The sequence below is a fragment of the Erythrolamprus reginae genome, chromosome 2 (genome assembly GCF_031021105.1).
Source record: "Erythrolamprus reginae isolate rEryReg1 chromosome 2, rEryReg1.hap1, whole genome shotgun sequence".
NCBI lineage: Eukaryota > Metazoa > Chordata > Lepidosauria > Squamata > Dipsadidae > Erythrolamprus > Erythrolamprus reginae.
In genome coordinates this window covers 332189642-332207372 of record NC_091951.1, presented here as the reverse complement: position 1 = coordinate 332207372, position 17731 = coordinate 332189642, and the positions used below count along the sequence as shown (strand labels likewise).

Below are 17731 nucleotides of genomic sequence, written 5' to 3'. Positions count from 1 at the left end.
GGAACCCTCCATTGTGGGTTGTCCTCATTTCTCAGCCAGCCCAGATTTCCAAAAGGAAGAAAGAAAAATGGGTAGCGAAAAGTCCCAAGGAGAGCACACAAGGCTTTCTGAGAGAAAAGAGACAGAGACAGGGAACAAGAGAGGGCAAGATACACACACACAAACACACACACGCACACACACAGAGGGTGGGGGAGACAGAAAAAAAGAGATAAAGAGAAATGAGAAACATTGAGAGAGAGAAAAGAAAAGAGTTGAGAGAAAGAGAAAGGTGAGAGGGAGGGAGGGAGAGATGGAGAAAAAGAGATGAGAGAGGGAGATAGAGGAGAAGGAGGGAAATGCCTATTTTCCATGGAAAACAAAACATGGGGATCCACAAATCATGGGTAGGTGTGGTTGGGGGAGTCCCTCCCTTGACTGGGTGGGAGTGAATGACGTCAAGATGGCAATGCCCGTCCAGGTTTTGTGGCTCCTGTTGTTTAGTTTTCTGTTGGAAACAGGCCCAAGTGACTCTTTGAATGTTTATGGTTGCAGACTTCTTTTTTTTAAATTTCATTCATTTTTAGCCTGTGCATATACATTGATTTATTAATAATAAATATCTATAAAATTTAATAGTAGGTTTTGAAAAAGGATTTAGCAAGTTGTCCTAGTATCTCAGGTATCTCAGAAGTTGCAAGTTACTGGTCTAAACAAGGTTGCTAACAAATGTTATGGTTGTAACCAACTCTGGAACCAACTCCCCCCAGAGATTAGAATAGCCCCCACCCTTCTTGCCTTTCGTAAGCTTCTTAAAACCTACCTCTGTCGTCAGGCATGGGGGAATTAAGATATTCTTTCCCCCTAGGCTTCTACAATTTATGTATGGTACATTTGTATGTATGATTGGTTTTAAAATAAGGGTTTTTAGCTACTTTAGTATTGGATTGTCGCATGTTGTTTTTACCACTGTTGTTAACCGCCCCGAGTCTACGGAGAGGGGCGGCATACAAATCCAATAAAATGAAATGAAATTGAAAATGTAAACATTGCAAAACACAATGAAATCTGAGGAAAGATGCCAGGCATTTGGAAAGAGGCCAATGCATCTGTAATATCCAAAGAAGAATAAGATTTAACTTTTTAACAATAAATTATATGCTGATATTATTGAACAATGTTGTTTGTAGTTATTCTAACTGAAAATAATTCTACAATTATTTATCCATGAGGATTAATGTTTTTGACTAAAGTATATAGTTAAGGACAATGTTAGAAATACATTGGATATCTTGTAATATTTTCGGGAACAACTTTATAAAAAAACCCCAAGCACATTGATCTTTTTAGGAGTTTGATCTTGCTAGGAGTTCAATTCTGACCAGCTCAAGTTGACTCAGCCTTCCATCCATCCAAGGTCAGTAAAATAAGAATATTTGGGGACAATGTGCTGACTCTTTATACTACTTAGAGAATGCTATGAAGCAGTATATAAATCTAAGTGCTATTGCTATTAAATGTAGAAAAGGTTTTTGACAATCTGAACTGGACTTGTTTAGGGTTTTGGAAAGTACAAATTTTGGAGAGAATTTATAAAATGAGTAAAAATATTTTATACTTTACAGAAAGCACAATAATTACAATGGGGCATCTAACCAAACTTTATGAGATACAAATAAAAACAAGACAGGGATGCCAATTTCTTCTCCTAATTATTTCGTTTCTTGAAATATTGAACACAGAGATGAGATGAAAGGATTGGGGGCTTAAAGTCTAAAAAAGAAATGTATAAGTTAAAGGCTGTTGCAGAGACTTGTTGCTGGTTCTGGAAGATCTTTTAAAGAGGATTGAAATACAGTGGTACCTCAAGATACGAACCCCTCGTCTTACGAACAATTCGTGATACGAACCCGGGGTTCAGAAAAAATTTGCCTCTTCTTACGAACTTTTTTCAAGTTACGAACGCCAAACCCGAACTTCCGGGTTCGGCATTGGGAGGCTCCTGGGAAGCCCCCGGGCTGTTTTAAAAGGTGACCGCCGGGCTGGGGGGCTTCCCAGCAACCTCCCGAATCCCGAACTTTTGCCGAACTTCCAGGTTCGGGGTTCGGGGGGGTGCTGGGAAGCCCCCCAGCCCGGCGGTCACCTTTTAAAACAGCCGGGCGGCTTCTCAGGAGCCTCCCAACGCCGAACGCGGAAGTTCGGGTTTGGCGTTTGGCTTCCGGAGGCTCCTGGGAAGCCCCCCGGCTGTTTTAAAAGGTCACAGCCAGGCTGGGGCGCTTGCCAGCAGCCCCGACTCCCTGCCGCTCGCCCATGGCCGGCAGAAGATCGCTCTTGCCCGGCTTCCGCGCGAGGCATCAGGTCAGCATTCTGTGGGGCGGGCGGCGGGGAAGCCGGCGGCTGTGGCAGCTGCTGCAGGAGGCTTTCCCCCTCCTCGTCCGCCGCCCGCCCGCCCAGAATGCTGACCTGATGCCTCGCGGGGAAGCCGGGCAAGAGCGATCTTCTGCCGGCCATGGGCGAGCTACAATAAGCTTCCACGCCCTCGCCCGTGCCTGGCGGGAGGTGAAGAGTGCTTTGCCCAGTGCAAAGTTGACAGCAAGCAGCTCCGCAGTCCCCAAAGGAGGCTTAACCCTGCCCCTCTGTCCCACCCCTCGCCCGTATCCGGCATAACTTCCTCCTGCCTATCCCCGCTCTTCTGCCGGCCACGGGCGAGGGGTGGGACAGAGGGGTGGGGTTAAGCCTCCTTTCGGGACTGCGGAGCTGCTTGCTGTCAACTTTGCACTGGGCAAAGCACTCTTCAGCTCCCGCCAGGCACGGGCGAAAGGCGAGGAAGCCTATTGTAGCAGCTGCCACAGCGGAGACATTTGGGGTTTTGGCTGGGGGGGGAGGGGAAGGCAGGAGGTCCGGCCCTTCATTTGCCCTCCCAGCAAAAGACAAAGCCGCACAGCTCCGCATCGCCGAAGGAGGCTTAACCCCACCCCTCTGTCCCACCCCTCGGCCGTGGCCGGCAGAAGAGCGGGGATAGGCAGGAGGAAGTTATGCCGGATACGGCCGAGGGGTGGGACAGAGTGGTGGGGTTAAGCCTCCTTCGGCGATGCGGAGCTGCGCGGCTTTGCCTTTTGCTGGGAGGGCAAATGAAGGGCCGGACCTCCTGCCTTCCCCTCCCTCCCCAGCCAAAACCCCAAATGTCTCCGCTGTGGCAGCTGCTACAATAGGCTTCCTCGCCTTTCGCCTGTTTCAGCTTTCCATCCATCCACGTCACTTCGCCGCTAAATCGTATGGCAGCAAACAATCTTTGGGGTTTTCGCTGGGGGGAGAAGTAGGACCTTCCTAACTTCCTCCCCCCCCCCAGCGAAAACCCCAAAGATTGTTTGCTGCCACACGATTTAGCGGCGAAGTGACGTGAAGGGATGGAAAGCTGAAACCGGGCTGTTTCAGCTTTCCATCCATCCACGTCACTTTGCTGCTAAATCGTATGGCAGCAAACAATCTTTGGGGTTTTCGCTGGGGGGAGAAGTAGGACCTTCCTAACTTCCTCCCCCCCCCCAGCGAAAACCCCAAAGATTGTTTGCTGCCACACGATTTAGCGGCGAAGTGACGTGAAGGGATGGAAAGCTGAAACCGGGCTGTTTCAGCTTTCCATCCATCCACGTCACTTTGCTGCTAAATCGTATGGCAGCAAACAATCTTTGGGGTTTTCGCTGGGGGGAGAAGTAGGACCTTCCTAACTTCCTCCTCCCCCCCCAGCGAAAACCCCAAAGATTGTTTGCTGCCACACGATTTAGCGGCGAAGTGACGTGAAGGGATGGAAAGCTGAAACCGGGCTGTTTCAGCTTTCCATCCATCCACGTCACTTTGCTGCTAAATCGTATGGCAGCAAACAATCTTTGGGGTTTTCGCTGGGGGGAGAAGTAGGACCTTCCTAACTTCCTCCCCCCCCCAGCGAAAACCCCAAAGATTGTTTGCTGCCACACGATTTAGCGGCGAAGTGACGTGAAGGGATGGAAAGCTGAAACCGGGCTGTTTCAGCTTTCCATCCATCCACGTCACTTTGCTGCTAAATCGTATGGCAGCAAACAATCTTTGGGGTTTTCGCTGGGGGGAGAAGTAGGACCTTCCTAACTTCCTCCCCCCCCCCAGCGAAAACCCCAAAGATTGTTTGCTGCCACACGATTTAGCGGCGAAGTGACGTGAAGGGATGGAAAGCTGAAACCGGGCTGTTTCAGCTTTCCATCCATCCACGTCACTTTGCTGCTAAATCGTATGGCAGCAAACAATCTTTGGGATTTTCGCTGGGGGGAGAAGTAGGACCTTCCTAACTTCCTCCCCCCCCCAGCGAAAACCCCAAAGATTGTTTGCTGCCACACGATTTAGCGGCGAAGTGACGTGAAGGGATGGAAAGCTGAAACCGGGCTGTTTCAGCTTTCCATCCATCCACGTCACTTTGCTGCTAAATCGTATGGCAGCAAACAATCTTTGGGGTTTTCGCTGGGGGGAGAAGTAGGACCTTCCTAACTTCCTCCCCCCCCCAGCGAAAACCCCAAAGATTGTTTGCTGCCACACGATTTAGCGGCGAAGTGACGTGAAGGGATGGAAAGCTGAAACCGGGCTGTTTCAGCTTTCCATCCATCCACGTCACTTTGCTGCTAAATCGTATGGCAGCAAACAATCTTTGGGGTTTTCGCTGGGGGGAGAAGTAGGACCTTCCTAACTTCCTCCCCCCCCCAGCGAAAACCCCAAAGATTGTTTGCTGCCACACGATTTAGCGGCGAAGTGACGTGAAGGGATGGAAAGCTGAAACCGGGCTGTTTCAGCTTTCCATCCATCCACGTCACTTTGCTGCTAAATCGTATGGCAGCAAACAATCTTTGGGGTTTTCGCTGGGGGGAGAGGTAGGACCTTCCTAACTTCCTCCCCCCCCAGCGAAAACCCCAAAGATTGTGCCTTTCTTTGTTGCGCTTCCACCAGCATGGCCTGGCTGGCAGCGGAAGATGTAACCGAGCTCACGGGGCTGGGCTCGGCTCCCCCTCTTACCAGCCCAGCAGGCAGCCGCCATGGAAGGCTCCGTTCCCTGTCGGCCACGGAGACCGGCCCCGTGGGCTCGTTTACATCTTCCGCTGCCAGCCAGGCAGCGCAACGAAGAGAGGCATTCGCTTTCCTCCCGCCGGCCCCTCAATCGGGCCGGTAGGGAACAGAATGGAACCAGCCCAGAAGCAATAGACGCAGGATCGGGCCGGCAGCAGGCGCAGGGCGAGGCAGCAGGTCTGCATCCTGGGCAGGCGGGCGGGCGGCGGGCGAGGAGGCGCGGCCGAGCGGCGACAGCGGCGGTTCTCCTCACTTCGGAGAGCTTCCTGGGCATGAAAACGCACGAATCCAACAAGAACGAAAGCCAGGAAGCTCTCCCTGGCGGAGACCGCCGGCCCCTCAATCGGGCCGCCGTGACGGGGACCACTGGCCTGCCTAGCGGGCTGGGAGGGAGGTGGAATACGGGAGGAGGAGGAAGAGGAGGAGGAGGGAGGAAGGAGAGAGAGAGAGAGGGAAGCCGCCCGGCTGTTTTTAAAGGTGACAGCCGGGCGGCAGCGTTTTTTTGCGGTTGTTTTTTTTTTGTTGCACGGATTAATTGACTTTACATTGTTTCCTATGGGAAACAATGTTTCGTCTTACGAACCTTTCGTGTTACGAACCTTTCCCTGGAACCAATTAAGTTCGTATCTTGAGGTTCCACTGTACTAAAATTAATATAAAAGTATAAAAAGTATTAGCAGGTTTCATGATTAATAAACAAGATGAAGATGTTAACAAAATTTGAAAATAGAAGGTCAAACAGTTGATGGACAAAACAGGTTTTATGTTTGAGAAGACAAAAATGAATTTTATGTTATTTCAAAATAAATATGTTAAGCTATGGATTGAAGTTGAAAAAGATAAGGTGGGAGAAGTACAACTGTCAGTGTTGAGAATTTCTATGCTAAAATGATTTTCTTCCCTAGAAAGATTTTTTTTCAGGTAAGGTAATGTTGTTTTGACTGCTGATGCATCATTAAAACAGTGGCAGAAAAAGGTGTGTATGTGTGTGCATAAATTTGTATACAATATGTATGTGTGTACTCTCTCTGTGTGTGTGTTTGTATGTACAGTATGTCACACAAGTGGCTACACAAGTGACTACATTTTGTAAATACTTAAGTATAGCTTTTCATGTGACAACACTGAAGAAATGACACTTGGCTACAATGTGAGTATTACAGCTTGTAATAACAGTGTAAATGTGCTGTCCCTACAAAATAATGCAACACACACCCTTAATGTCTAAACTGCTGGCAACAAAAGTTAGTACACCCCTAAGTGATAATGTCCAAATTGACACTAAATTGTGTGGCCACCATTATTTTCCATCACTGCCTTAATCCTTTTGGGCATAGAGTTCACTAGAACTTTACAGGTTGCCACTGGAATCCTCTTCCACTCCTCCATGACAACATTACGGAGCTTGTGGATATTAGAGACCTTGCGCACCTCCACCATCTGTGTCAGAATGCCCCACAGATGCTCAATAGGGTTTACATCTGGAGACATGCTTGACCAATCCATCACTTTTACCTTCAGCATCTTTAGCAAGGCGATCATTTTGGAGGTGTGTTTGGGGTTATTATTATGTTGGAATACCGCCCTGGGGCCCAGTTTCCGAAGGGAGGGGATCATGCTCTGCTTCAGTATGTCACAGTACATATTGATATTCATGGTTACCTCGATGAACTTTAGCTCTTCAATTTTGGCAGCACTCATGCAACCCAGACCCTCAGCAGTCAGGATTCAGGCCCGGCTACAGCACGGAAACTGCTTTGGTCGTGTTGATGGATGATCTGTGGCAGGCCCAGGACAGGGGTTTATCCTCTGTCCTGGTGCTTCAGTGGCTTTCGATACCATCGACCATGGTATCCTTCTGCGTCGGCTGGAGGGGTTGGGAGTGGGAGGCACTGTTCTTCAGTGGTTCTCCTCCTACCTCTCTGGTCGGTCGCAGTTGGTGTTAGTGGGGGGTCAGAGGTAGACTTCTAGGTTACTCCCTTGTGGGGTGCCTCAGGGGTCGGTCCTCTTCCCCCTGCTATTCAATATCTACATGAAACCACTGGGTGAGGTATCATCAGTACGCTGATGATACCCAGCTGTACATCTCCACCCCGTGTCCAGTGAACGAAGCAGTGGAAGTGATGTGCCGGTGCCTGAAGGCTGTTATGGTCTCGATGGGTGTCAACAGACTCAAACTCAACCCTGATAAGACGGAGTGGCTGTGGGTTTTGCCTCCCAGGGACAATTCCATCTGTCCGTCCATAACCCTGGGGGGGGGGGGAATTATTAACCCCCTCAGAGAGGGTCCGCATCTTGGGCGTCCTCGATCCACAGCTCACATTAGAGAACCATCTTTCAGCTGTGGAGAGAGGGGCGTTTGCCCAGGTTCGCCTGGTGCACCAGTTACAGCCCTATCTGGACCGGGAGTCACTGCTCACAGTCACTCATGCCCTCATCACCTCGAGATTCGACTACTGTAATGCTCTCTACATGGGGCTACCTTTGAAGAGTGTTCGGAAACTTCAGATCATGCAGAGTGTAGCTGCGAGAGCAATCATGGGCTTCCCTAGGTATGCCCATGTTTCACCAACACTCCACAGTCTGCATTGGTTGCCGATCAATTTCCGGTCACAATTCAAAGTGTTGATTATGACCTTTAAAGCCCTTCACGGCATTGGACCAGAATATCTTCGAGACCGCCTTCTGCCGCACGAATCCCAGCGACCGATTAGGTCCCACAGAGTGGGCCTTCTCCGGGTCCCGTCAACTAAAACAATGTCGGTTGGCGGGCCCCAGGGGAAGAGCCTTCTCTGTGGCGGCTCCGACCCTCTGGAACCAGCCCCCCCAGAGATTAGAACTGCTTGCCTTTCGTAAACTCATTAAAACCCACCTCTGCCGTCAGGCATGGGGGAATTGAGACATCTCCCCCGGGCCTATACAGTTTATGCATGGTATGTTTGTGTGTATGTTTGCTTTTAATAAGGAATTTTTAGTGATTTTTAATATATTAGATTTGTTTTACATTGTTTTATTGTTGTTGTGAGCCGCCCCGAGTCTGCGGAGAGGGGCGGCATACAAATAATAATAATAATAATAATAATAATAATAATAATAATAATAATAATAATAATAATGACATTCCCACCACCATATTTGACTGTAGGCAACACACACTTGCCTTTGTACTCCTCACTTGGTTGCCTCCACAATGTTACAAAATGTAAAGAGAAAGAGGATTGGGTTAATCTGATTTGAAATTGTATTTTGCTGTTTAATTTCGATGAAGGAGTCAGCGTTGTTGCTGTGAAGATTTTTGGAGTTATAATAACGTGACCTTAAATTTGGGTTGCAGGGATATTGGTATTCAAATAGATAAAGTAAAATTAATGTGGATTAAAAAAAACATTATTTTAGATGTGCCATATTGAAAATTATATGGAATTGATAGAACAAACCCAAGGTTGTTTTACCCGAGATTCTGTTTTAGGCCCAGTACTCTTAAATATCTTTATAAACAATTTAGATGAGAAGAATTAGAAGGAGAACTCCTCAAATTTGCAGATGGCATTAAATTGGCAGGATTAGCCAACACCTCTGAACAAAAGCAGATGGATCTCAATAGATTTGAACACTGGGCTCTATCTAAGAAAATAAAATTCCCTTTAGAGAAAAGTAAGGTTTTACAGTTAGACAAGAAAAACCAAATGTACAGATACAGATTAGGTGAAACCTGGCTCAATATTACTGAGAGGGATTTTGGAGTCCTAGTGGACGATCTCTTGAACGTGACAGCAGTGTGCAGCAGCAGCCAAAAATGCCAATGCAATCCTAGGTTGCATTCATAGAGGGAAAGAATCAAAATCATGTGAACTATTAGTACCGCTTTATGAGGCATTCTGCATTTATAAGGAATACCGCATCAAATTTTGGTCACCATATTATAAAAAAGATGTTAAGAGTGAGGAAAAAAGAAACAAAGTTGATTAGTGTGTTGGAGGCTAAAATATATGAACGGTTGCAGGAATTGGGCATGCCTAGCCTCGTGAAAAGGAAGGACTGGAGTGACATGGTATCAGCATTCCAGTACTGTATTTGAGGGGCTGCCACAAAGAAGGAGTAAGCCTATTTTCTAAAGCACCAGAAGGCAAGTCAAGAAACAAGGAATGGAAACAAATTAAGGAGAGAAACAACCTAGAAGTAAGGATAAATTTCCTAAAAGTGAGAACAATTAATCAGTGGAACAGCTTGCCTTCAGAAATTAAGGATACTCCATCACTGGAGGCTTTTAAGAAGAAACTGAACAGTAATTTTTATTTTGGGATTGATGGACAAGCAGCTGAAAAAAAAGTTGTGGATCTTTGTTTTTGTAAATGATCAAATTATGGCTATTGTTTCAGCAACTATTAATGACACAGTGAAGGAACTTGCAAGCAGCCCTCAACATTTTAGCCATTGCAGTGCCCACTTGGTCATTTTTTTTAAAAAAGGAAGCATTTTGCAAACAGTTCTCACTTTTAACAATCAGTTGCAGCATCCTCTGATTAGTGATTGCTAATGCTGACCTCTTTAGTTTCCAACAAGAAAAAATAATGGGAAACTGGTAAGGAAAGTCACATGTTAGTTGAATAATTGCCTCCCCTCCCATTATTTTGGCAGGGACACACTGCTTTCCCTTTATCTCACTCACCCCCACCAATGCCTTCTTTTTCTGGTCTCCCTGCATTCTCACATGTGTACTCCCACTCTCTTTCCCCTCCTCCATGAGCTTGCACTACATAGGAGTATCACTCCCCCATCTCCCTGGGCTCCTGTCAGGTTGCTCAATATTTGGGATTTCCTCTTAACAAACCCTGTATCTTGGGGCTATGCTAAACTAAGGAATGTGGTGCATGACATTGCGCTTTACAACTGCATCACTTAGCAACATCAGCCCTGGTCCCAGTTGCTATTGTAACTCAAGTACCACCTGTAACTGCAGCAAGATTACTGTATGCCCAAAGATTCAGCAACACCCACAATGGACAATGGTTGGTGAGGATGATGGATCTGCTGTAAAGAAGACCAGATATTACTTTTTCCCTTTTCTATTTCCCTTTTCTTTTTAGCCTTTTCTTCATTTTCTTCATTTTTTTCTATACTTTATAATAATTGTATTAATTTCTATCCACCCTTTAAAAATATTTAATAAAAATTAAAGAGCACACAAATGAAATAAAGCAGAAATAAACACAACACAATATATTGGCCTAATATTTTTCTTTCCTCTTTATCTTGTACCAAAATGGAGGCTTAAAGCTTTTCATGTCAAAAACTTTCTCTGATGCTTTTGTAAAGCAATACAAATGTTATATATAATATATATATTTGCAGGATAAAGTGTCTGTTCATTATTTCAGGGTTTTTTAAGGATGTTTTTTATCCCTTTCCCTTACTCGTCCCAGTTTTAATATGTTTTTGTTGGACTTTTGTGATGTTAAAGTAGTGAGAACTTGCATTTGATAGTGCTCCTTAATGAGATACATCTTTACTAACTGCTAGGAAGCTGTCTTTGCTCATTTGAAACACCCCCACCCCCCCCAAGTCTAAAGAGAGATATTGGTTTGGGAGAACCAAAACCAGGGAAATATTATTCCTTTATGAGAAGAGAGTGGAACTTTTGGAGAAAGATTTCAGTATACTGTAGTGTATAAACTGCATGAAACATTGACATGATGAATTGTTCTGGCCCGTGTATTGATTAAAAATAATGTGCAGATTAGCAATAGGAATTTCAGTTACACAGAGTGTTGGTTAGCTAGGCAGCAATATGATCTTGGCTGAACTAAAACAATAAGCAGGTTCAGACCTGATTAATATATGGGTAGGAAACCTTTAGGAAATATTATGAATAAATGCTAGACTGAGACATTGAAAAAAAACCTGCCAGAAGATAGCAGCAAACCACATCTGTGTTATTGTGAAGAAAGCTCTCTCCTTTCACTGATGTTCAAGGGACTATTTGACTTGGTTAATTGGTTTAACTTGTAGTGTAATTTGTTTATTCCTTACTTAGAAAGGCATGTTTTTAGTAGTGTTCAATAGGATAATTATAGGTCCAATATACACTCCCGTTTTCACACTGGTGGGGTTCCCCTGAGGCTCCCCTCCACAGGAAACCCCTCTTATCGCAAAATCCGGAGGTGGGGTTTCTCATGGAGGGGAGCCTCAAGGGAATCCCACCAGTGCGAAAACGGGCGCTTTGGCTGGCAAAAGGGGTGAATTTTGGGCTTGCGCGCATTAATCGCTTTTCCATTGATTCCTATGGGAAACATTGTTTCGTCTTACAAACTGTTCACCTTACAAACCTCGTCCTGGAACCAATTAAGTTCGTAAGACAAGGTATCAATGTATATTCAGGTTATTTAAATAGATCACTGTCTATGTCCTAGGACAGTGTTGGTGAACCTTTTTTCCTCAGGTGCCAAAAGCACACGCGTGTGCCCACACCTATAATTCAGTGCTATAATTCAATTCATAATTCAATACATGCCCTGCCTCCTGCACTGCCACACCCCCCATGTATGCACGCATGACCCACTTCTCCCTGTTACTGACTTCAGGTGGGTCTAGTAGGCATGTTTTTCGCTCTCCCCAGGCTCAAGAGGCTTTCTTGGAGCATGAGGAAGGTGTTTTCACCCTCTGAAGGCAGAAAATGCCCTTCCAGAGCCTTTGGGCGAGCCAAATATCAGCTGGCTAGTATACACATGCGTGCTGGAGTTGAGCTAGGGCAACTGCTCACGTGCCAGCAGATATGGCTCTGAGTGCCACCTGTGGTTCGCCATCATGGTAGTAGGATATCAAAACATAAAGCAGGGATGTATTACTGTTAACCTTATCTTTCCTATTACATAACCTATTCCTTTAGAATCTTATGACTATCACTTTGTTGTTTATATCTTATGATTTATGTTGATTATCTTTTATGATTATGATCATGATTTACTGAATATTTTGGATTATAAGATGCATGTTTCCCCACCTAAAAAAGGCTGAAAACTTGGGTGTGTCTTATACTCCAAATATAGCCTTTTTCAGACCTAGCAATGTGCTAACAAGTGAAATGATCTTTTGTGCTTTGCTAGCTAAATGATCTTCCTTTTGCTTGCTTTTTTCACTGCTGCTCCCTCCGATAATCAGCTGGGCTTCTGTGCTTTAGAGATCTTTTTTCTGCCCTAAGGAGGTGCATCTTCTTTGCTTTGCTAGTAATTGATCTGCCTTTTTTTCAGCTTGTTCGGATCTGCCTAACAACCCCCCCCCCAGTCAATAGAGAGAGAGAGAAAGAAAGAGAAAAGAGAGCAAATTTTGGCTTGGCATTGACCCCACAGAGCTTGCTCTAGTCTGCCAGTTGCAAATGACATGAGGAGTGGACAGAATTAAGCAGAGCGACGACTAAAGCGCGGGATCCGGGAGAGAAAGCTGCCAGCAGCTTCTCCACGAGGGAACTATACCCTTAAAGAATACCGCATGATCGAAGATGGGGGGGGCTACCCCTTACAGCTGATGGAGTGGCAGCCACGGGATTGCTTTACCTTCCGCCTAGAGCAATAGCTATTGTATTTTCTGATTTGAGTGCGAGCTTGCTCCAAATCGGCGCCCGTAGAGGCTCATTTTCCTGCTGGTTGCCATTTTGATTCTTTTTTCGGGGCCTACCTTTGTACTAGCCGGCACCTTGGCTCCTCCCCAACAACCATTTTTAAAGTTCTTTTCACTTTAATTGTATTTTCCAAGCGGAAGCATGGGAGGCTTTACCAGCAACAACGCAAAGGGGAAGTGACAGGACAAGAAGTACATGGAGAGGGGGGGAGGTGAGCAATCCTTCTTCCTCCATACAGACCCCCATACAGCCTCAAAACTTCCATGGGAATAGAGCAGCAGAGGAAGATGAGAGAAGGAGAGACAGGAGGCTGTGCAACGCTTGCGATCAGGCCTCCAAGGCAAACAACCCCCAGCCTCATTGGGCTTCTGTTTTCTCGGCCAGCCTAGGTTCCAACAATAATCAGGGATCCCCCTTCAATTTAGATTTAAATCTAGCCTTGCCATTCAGCCTATCCTCAGCACCTAGAGTGTTCACTAAGATCTTAGCATCGATAGTAGCTCATTTCAGGTCCATCCCGGTACGAATTCATTGCTACTTGGATGATATCCTGATCCAAGCTATATCCATTTCCCTGGCACAGGGCGACATCCAGATAGTTCCGGACCCCCTTTGCTCTCATGGCTTTTCAATTAACTTGGAGAAGAGCCAGTTATCTCCCACCATTTCCCTCCTGCACTTGGGGATGGTAATAGATACCTTAGAATGCAACAAAGTGTCACTTTCCCAGGAAAGGCAGGATGGCATTAGAAAGCTAGCAGCCCAGCCTGAGGGACTTGGGGCTTTTGTAAGTCCCTGCCTGAATGAATGGTAGCTCCAGCCACGATAGAGAAGTTGTGTTGGACTTACCTGATATGCCTCTTCTCATCAGGTGGAGCCATCATTCAGTCCCACCCTCTGTAAAAAAAAGGGGTGGGGAGAGGTCAGCTCTCAGCAGACATTAGTTAGAATTATTCATTCATTTCATTTCATTTATTTAGATTTGTATGCCGCCCCTCTCCGCAGACTCGTTTAGTTTAGTCTTAGTTTTAGTGTATTATTAATTTTTTTGGGAGGATTACTTTTAATCTTTTTCCCTATAAGCCAATATATACCCTCTTAAAGGGTTTTTAGGAAGGGTGATAATTCAATAGTTTTTTTTTTATTGTGAAGTACCCATGTCGAGTCTGTAGTTCTTCGGCCCTTGTAAAACTGGGGCCCAGAGAGTGGATCTAGCTTTTTAAAACTAAAGAACAGACTTCGTCCTAGTCTCTGACTGAGTGAGGACATCCCTGCCTGAATGAATGATGGCTCCACCTGATGAGAAGAAGCATACCAGATAAGTCCAACGCTCCCTCTCTCTCTGAAAAGAAAGAGAAAAGTGAAGTGTTTTAGAAACTGTTTTTTATCCCCAACTAGGGGATAAAAAGCAAGCAGACACACTCAAAACCAATGTGCTGAAGCTGACCAGACTAAGGACTACCCAGATGAATACCTGGTAGGCAGACTATTTCCCCCCCATTTTCCTGCCCAAAAACTAAGGTGTGTTTTATACTCTGAAAAATACAGTATCACTTGTTGCTTGTATGTAGACTGAAAGTTTATATACCAGAGACAAATTCCTGTCTGTCCTATCATACTTGGCCAATAAAAAATTGTCCTCCCCTCTCCTCTCATCTCCCCTCCCAACTCATGACAGTGTTTTAAAAACTCAATTTAAGTTACAGTCTGAAATGTATTGTAACATACAGTTTCATAATAAGTGACAGAAAATAGGATGTACAGATTATAACTTCCATGGCATCTAAAGTATTTTTTATCAAATTAAAGAAAAACGATGGAATGTTGTTTCCTGAGCTGGTCTTGGCTTTGGTACATGTTGTGGTTCAGCCTGAGGCTGCTCAGGGACCGGCTGCGTCTCTGCTGGCTCCATGCCCGGAGGAGGATGACAGCGCAGAGGAGGGGGCTGAACAGTCGGACGGGGGAGAGGAGAGTCAGGAATGGGATGAAGGAGAACAGCATGAGAGCCCCGGGGGGGGGCCTCTCCCCAGCCAGTAGCTTGGAGTCATTAGGTGATGACGCACAAGCTGTCATTGACATGAGACAGAGACGTTCAGAGCAACGAAAGGAGCAGTTAAAGAAATATTATCACCATTGAATTAGAAACAGCTGGGTGTGGGTGTGGTCCTCATCAGCAGGGTTTAAAAGGCAGGCAAGGCCTTGAAGCCATGTGGAGTGTTATCAATTGGAGTTGCGGTGACCTGTTTTGATTCTCAGCGTCTCTGATCTTGGCTTGTGGCCTAGCAGTCTGGAAGACTCGTGGGAGGCATATGTTTGCTATCTACAGCTTCGTCTTGGCAGCAAGAATCTGGTATTGTTTCATAGACTATTGCCTTCGTGTATATATTTGAAGTTCCAGCGTTTTTCCTGTTTGTAAGGACATTTTCTGTTACCTGTGTTTTCCTTGAATTATATAAACTGCCTTTGCCTTTTACCAGTGTGTCTGGATTCTCTTTTTGGGTTGGTATTGGCTTCTGGAGTGACCCAGACAGAACAGTACAGGAGGAAAAAAAGGCCAAAAAGCCCCTTTGTGTTGCTCTCCTGGTTCAGATGGTTTTTTGACTATGGGAAAAAATAATAATCCAAAAGCAGCCTCTTACTGCAGCACACCAAAAAGCCCTTTGCAAAAAGCTGGAGTGTGGTGCATCAACCCCCCCCCCCCCAAATGTAGGGGTTATTTTTTGCTTTCTTTTTCTTTTTCTTCTTTTGCACTGCGAAACCCAGATTGGCTGAGAAGTATAATGCAGAGAGGCTTTTACACGACACAGCTCTGGATCTTTTATTTCTCCATGCTAGTGTGAAATCCAGACATATATCAGAACATAAGCAAAAGTAGTTGCCCGCTCACCATTGGATTTGGGTATCTGATATCTACAATATTTAAAAGGAAGTGTCTCACAGAATGCCAAGAGAAAAGGAAACAAACCACAAAGAAAATACAATTCCTGACCTCTCGTGTCTCTAAGCAGGTCTCTCTTGATGACCTCACAGAATGAGCAGACTGATTTTGAAAGGCAGTCCTTGATGTAATCTGATACTCATTACTGTAAATATGAACTTGGAGATAAATATTGGTGTATTGAATTGGATTTAGAAATGTACACGTGTTGTGCTGCAGTAGCCCTATCCCTCCCTCCCTCCCTCCCTGCCTCCCTTCCTTCTTCCCCCCTTTCTCTCCCCTCCCTCCCTCCCTGCTTCCCTTTCTTATTCCATTTTTGTACCATTAAAGGCAGTATTCATGTTTCTGTCTCCTTTTTCTTGCACAACAACTTTGTGGGATGAGTAGGTCTGAGAAACAATCATTGGCCTTTCATGTCTAAGGAATAAGTAGGACTCACAGTCTCCCAATTTCTAGTATTAAAAAGCTACATTCAAGTATATCTGGTCCTAACTGTCAAGATCAGTCTAAATCTGCTACTGCCATTAGTGCACTCACTCAATGAAGTCAGGCTTGTTCCTGTTCTCTTACTTTATTCATTATGTGTCAGTAGGTTATCAATATCTTCTCTAATTCTCTGCAATTTATTTTAAGCAGCTTTTTTTGTTATTTTCCAAAGTGCTTTTCAAAACCATATCTTGGCTGCTATCTTGAAAGTTCCTCCTCTTCTTCATTATTTCTGATCTCTTCTTTGGCAATTCCCTCTGTGTTCACAAATCCCTGTGAGGTAAATGATATATACTCATAGGTATCCTGGTTGACTGTAACCTTCCAGCATCTCTTCCTCCTCGGTTTTTAGTTGTTCTTCTCCAGTTGCACAAATGTCAGTAGTGGCCTCCATACTGTTCTGTCCCCCAGTAGCAATCTCTTTCTACCGGAATTGCCCTTTTAAGCTTCATTGTCTCTTCTGTCAATTCTAGGGATGAATTATCATTATAATACTGCTCTTCTGAAAACTACCAATTGAATTTTCTTCTTTTTATCTCCTTTTCCATCTTATTTTTTTTTTCCTGGTTCATTTATTTGCTTCCATCCTATTTCCTTTAGTCTCCTCACATTGACCTTGTATTGCTCTCTGAGGCGATTGGAAAGCTAGGATTATATTTTGAGGTGCAATCTATACACATTTTTTATACACATGATTTCTGTCAGCTCCACAAATTGACTAAGTCAGAAATTCAACTCAATAACAGCTAAAACTACTTCTATAGAGATTGGTTGTAAAAACAGAATATTGCAAGTCTGATTGTGCTGTAGTTTCTCCTCTGTCACTCATGTTGGGGATGTTTCTGGGCTTGTGTGCCATCAGGTTGATGTCAATTCTTAATTATCTGACTCTAAGCTAGTATTTTTGGTCTTCCAATGGTGTTCCCATCACTACTTCTGTAACTGATTCCATCTGCCATTCTGCTGGGCTTCCTCTTCTTTACTTTCCCTTTCCCTGAATTAAATGCTTCTGTATAGAGCAGGGAAGTTAAGCTCAGTTTCATTGAGGGCTTCATCAGGGTTGTATTTGACCTTGGGGGGCCAGGGTGGATGTGGCCATCTGAATGTCACTCATGTTGGGGATGTCTCTGGGGACCTCAGCTCTCTGCCAGTGAAAATGGGTCCTGAGCTCCATTTTTGGCTACGACAGCCTCCTGCAATCCTCTGCCAATGAAAACAGCTTGGAAGGGCTGCATGTGGCTGTCACCAAGCTCCTTTTTCACTGACTGAGGCATTGTGGGGTGGTCCTTCGCTGTTTCCAGGGTGGTCCCACGGGCCAGATCTAAGCACCAACAGGCCAGATCCAGCCCCTGGGCCTTGAGTTTGACACCCTAATATAGAACTATGTCTTTGCATAAGTAGGAAAGTAAGAACGATGGCTTTCCAAAGTAGGGGAATTTGAGCCTGGTCATTTGTACTTCTGATGAGGTTGAGTTTCTTTAATGATTTTATTGACTCCGCATGGTATTCTCAGTCTTATTTAGACCAAAGTTCTGCATATCTCCTGCACCAAGATCATCTTCTTTATTCCCTAAAATTTCCATCAACTCATTTCATCCACGCTCTATGTTCCCTTAAAATTGCCAATTTCC

The 17731-nt window shown here is 45.1% G+C and overlaps 1 protein-coding gene across 2 annotated transcripts in view; it reads left to right on the top strand.

Moving 5' to 3' along the window:
- LOC139162739 (nipped-B-like protein) overlaps positions 1 to 17731 on the top strand; it is a 75394-nt gene that overhangs the window by 27811 nt on the left and 29852 nt on the right. The window lies entirely within an intron of this gene.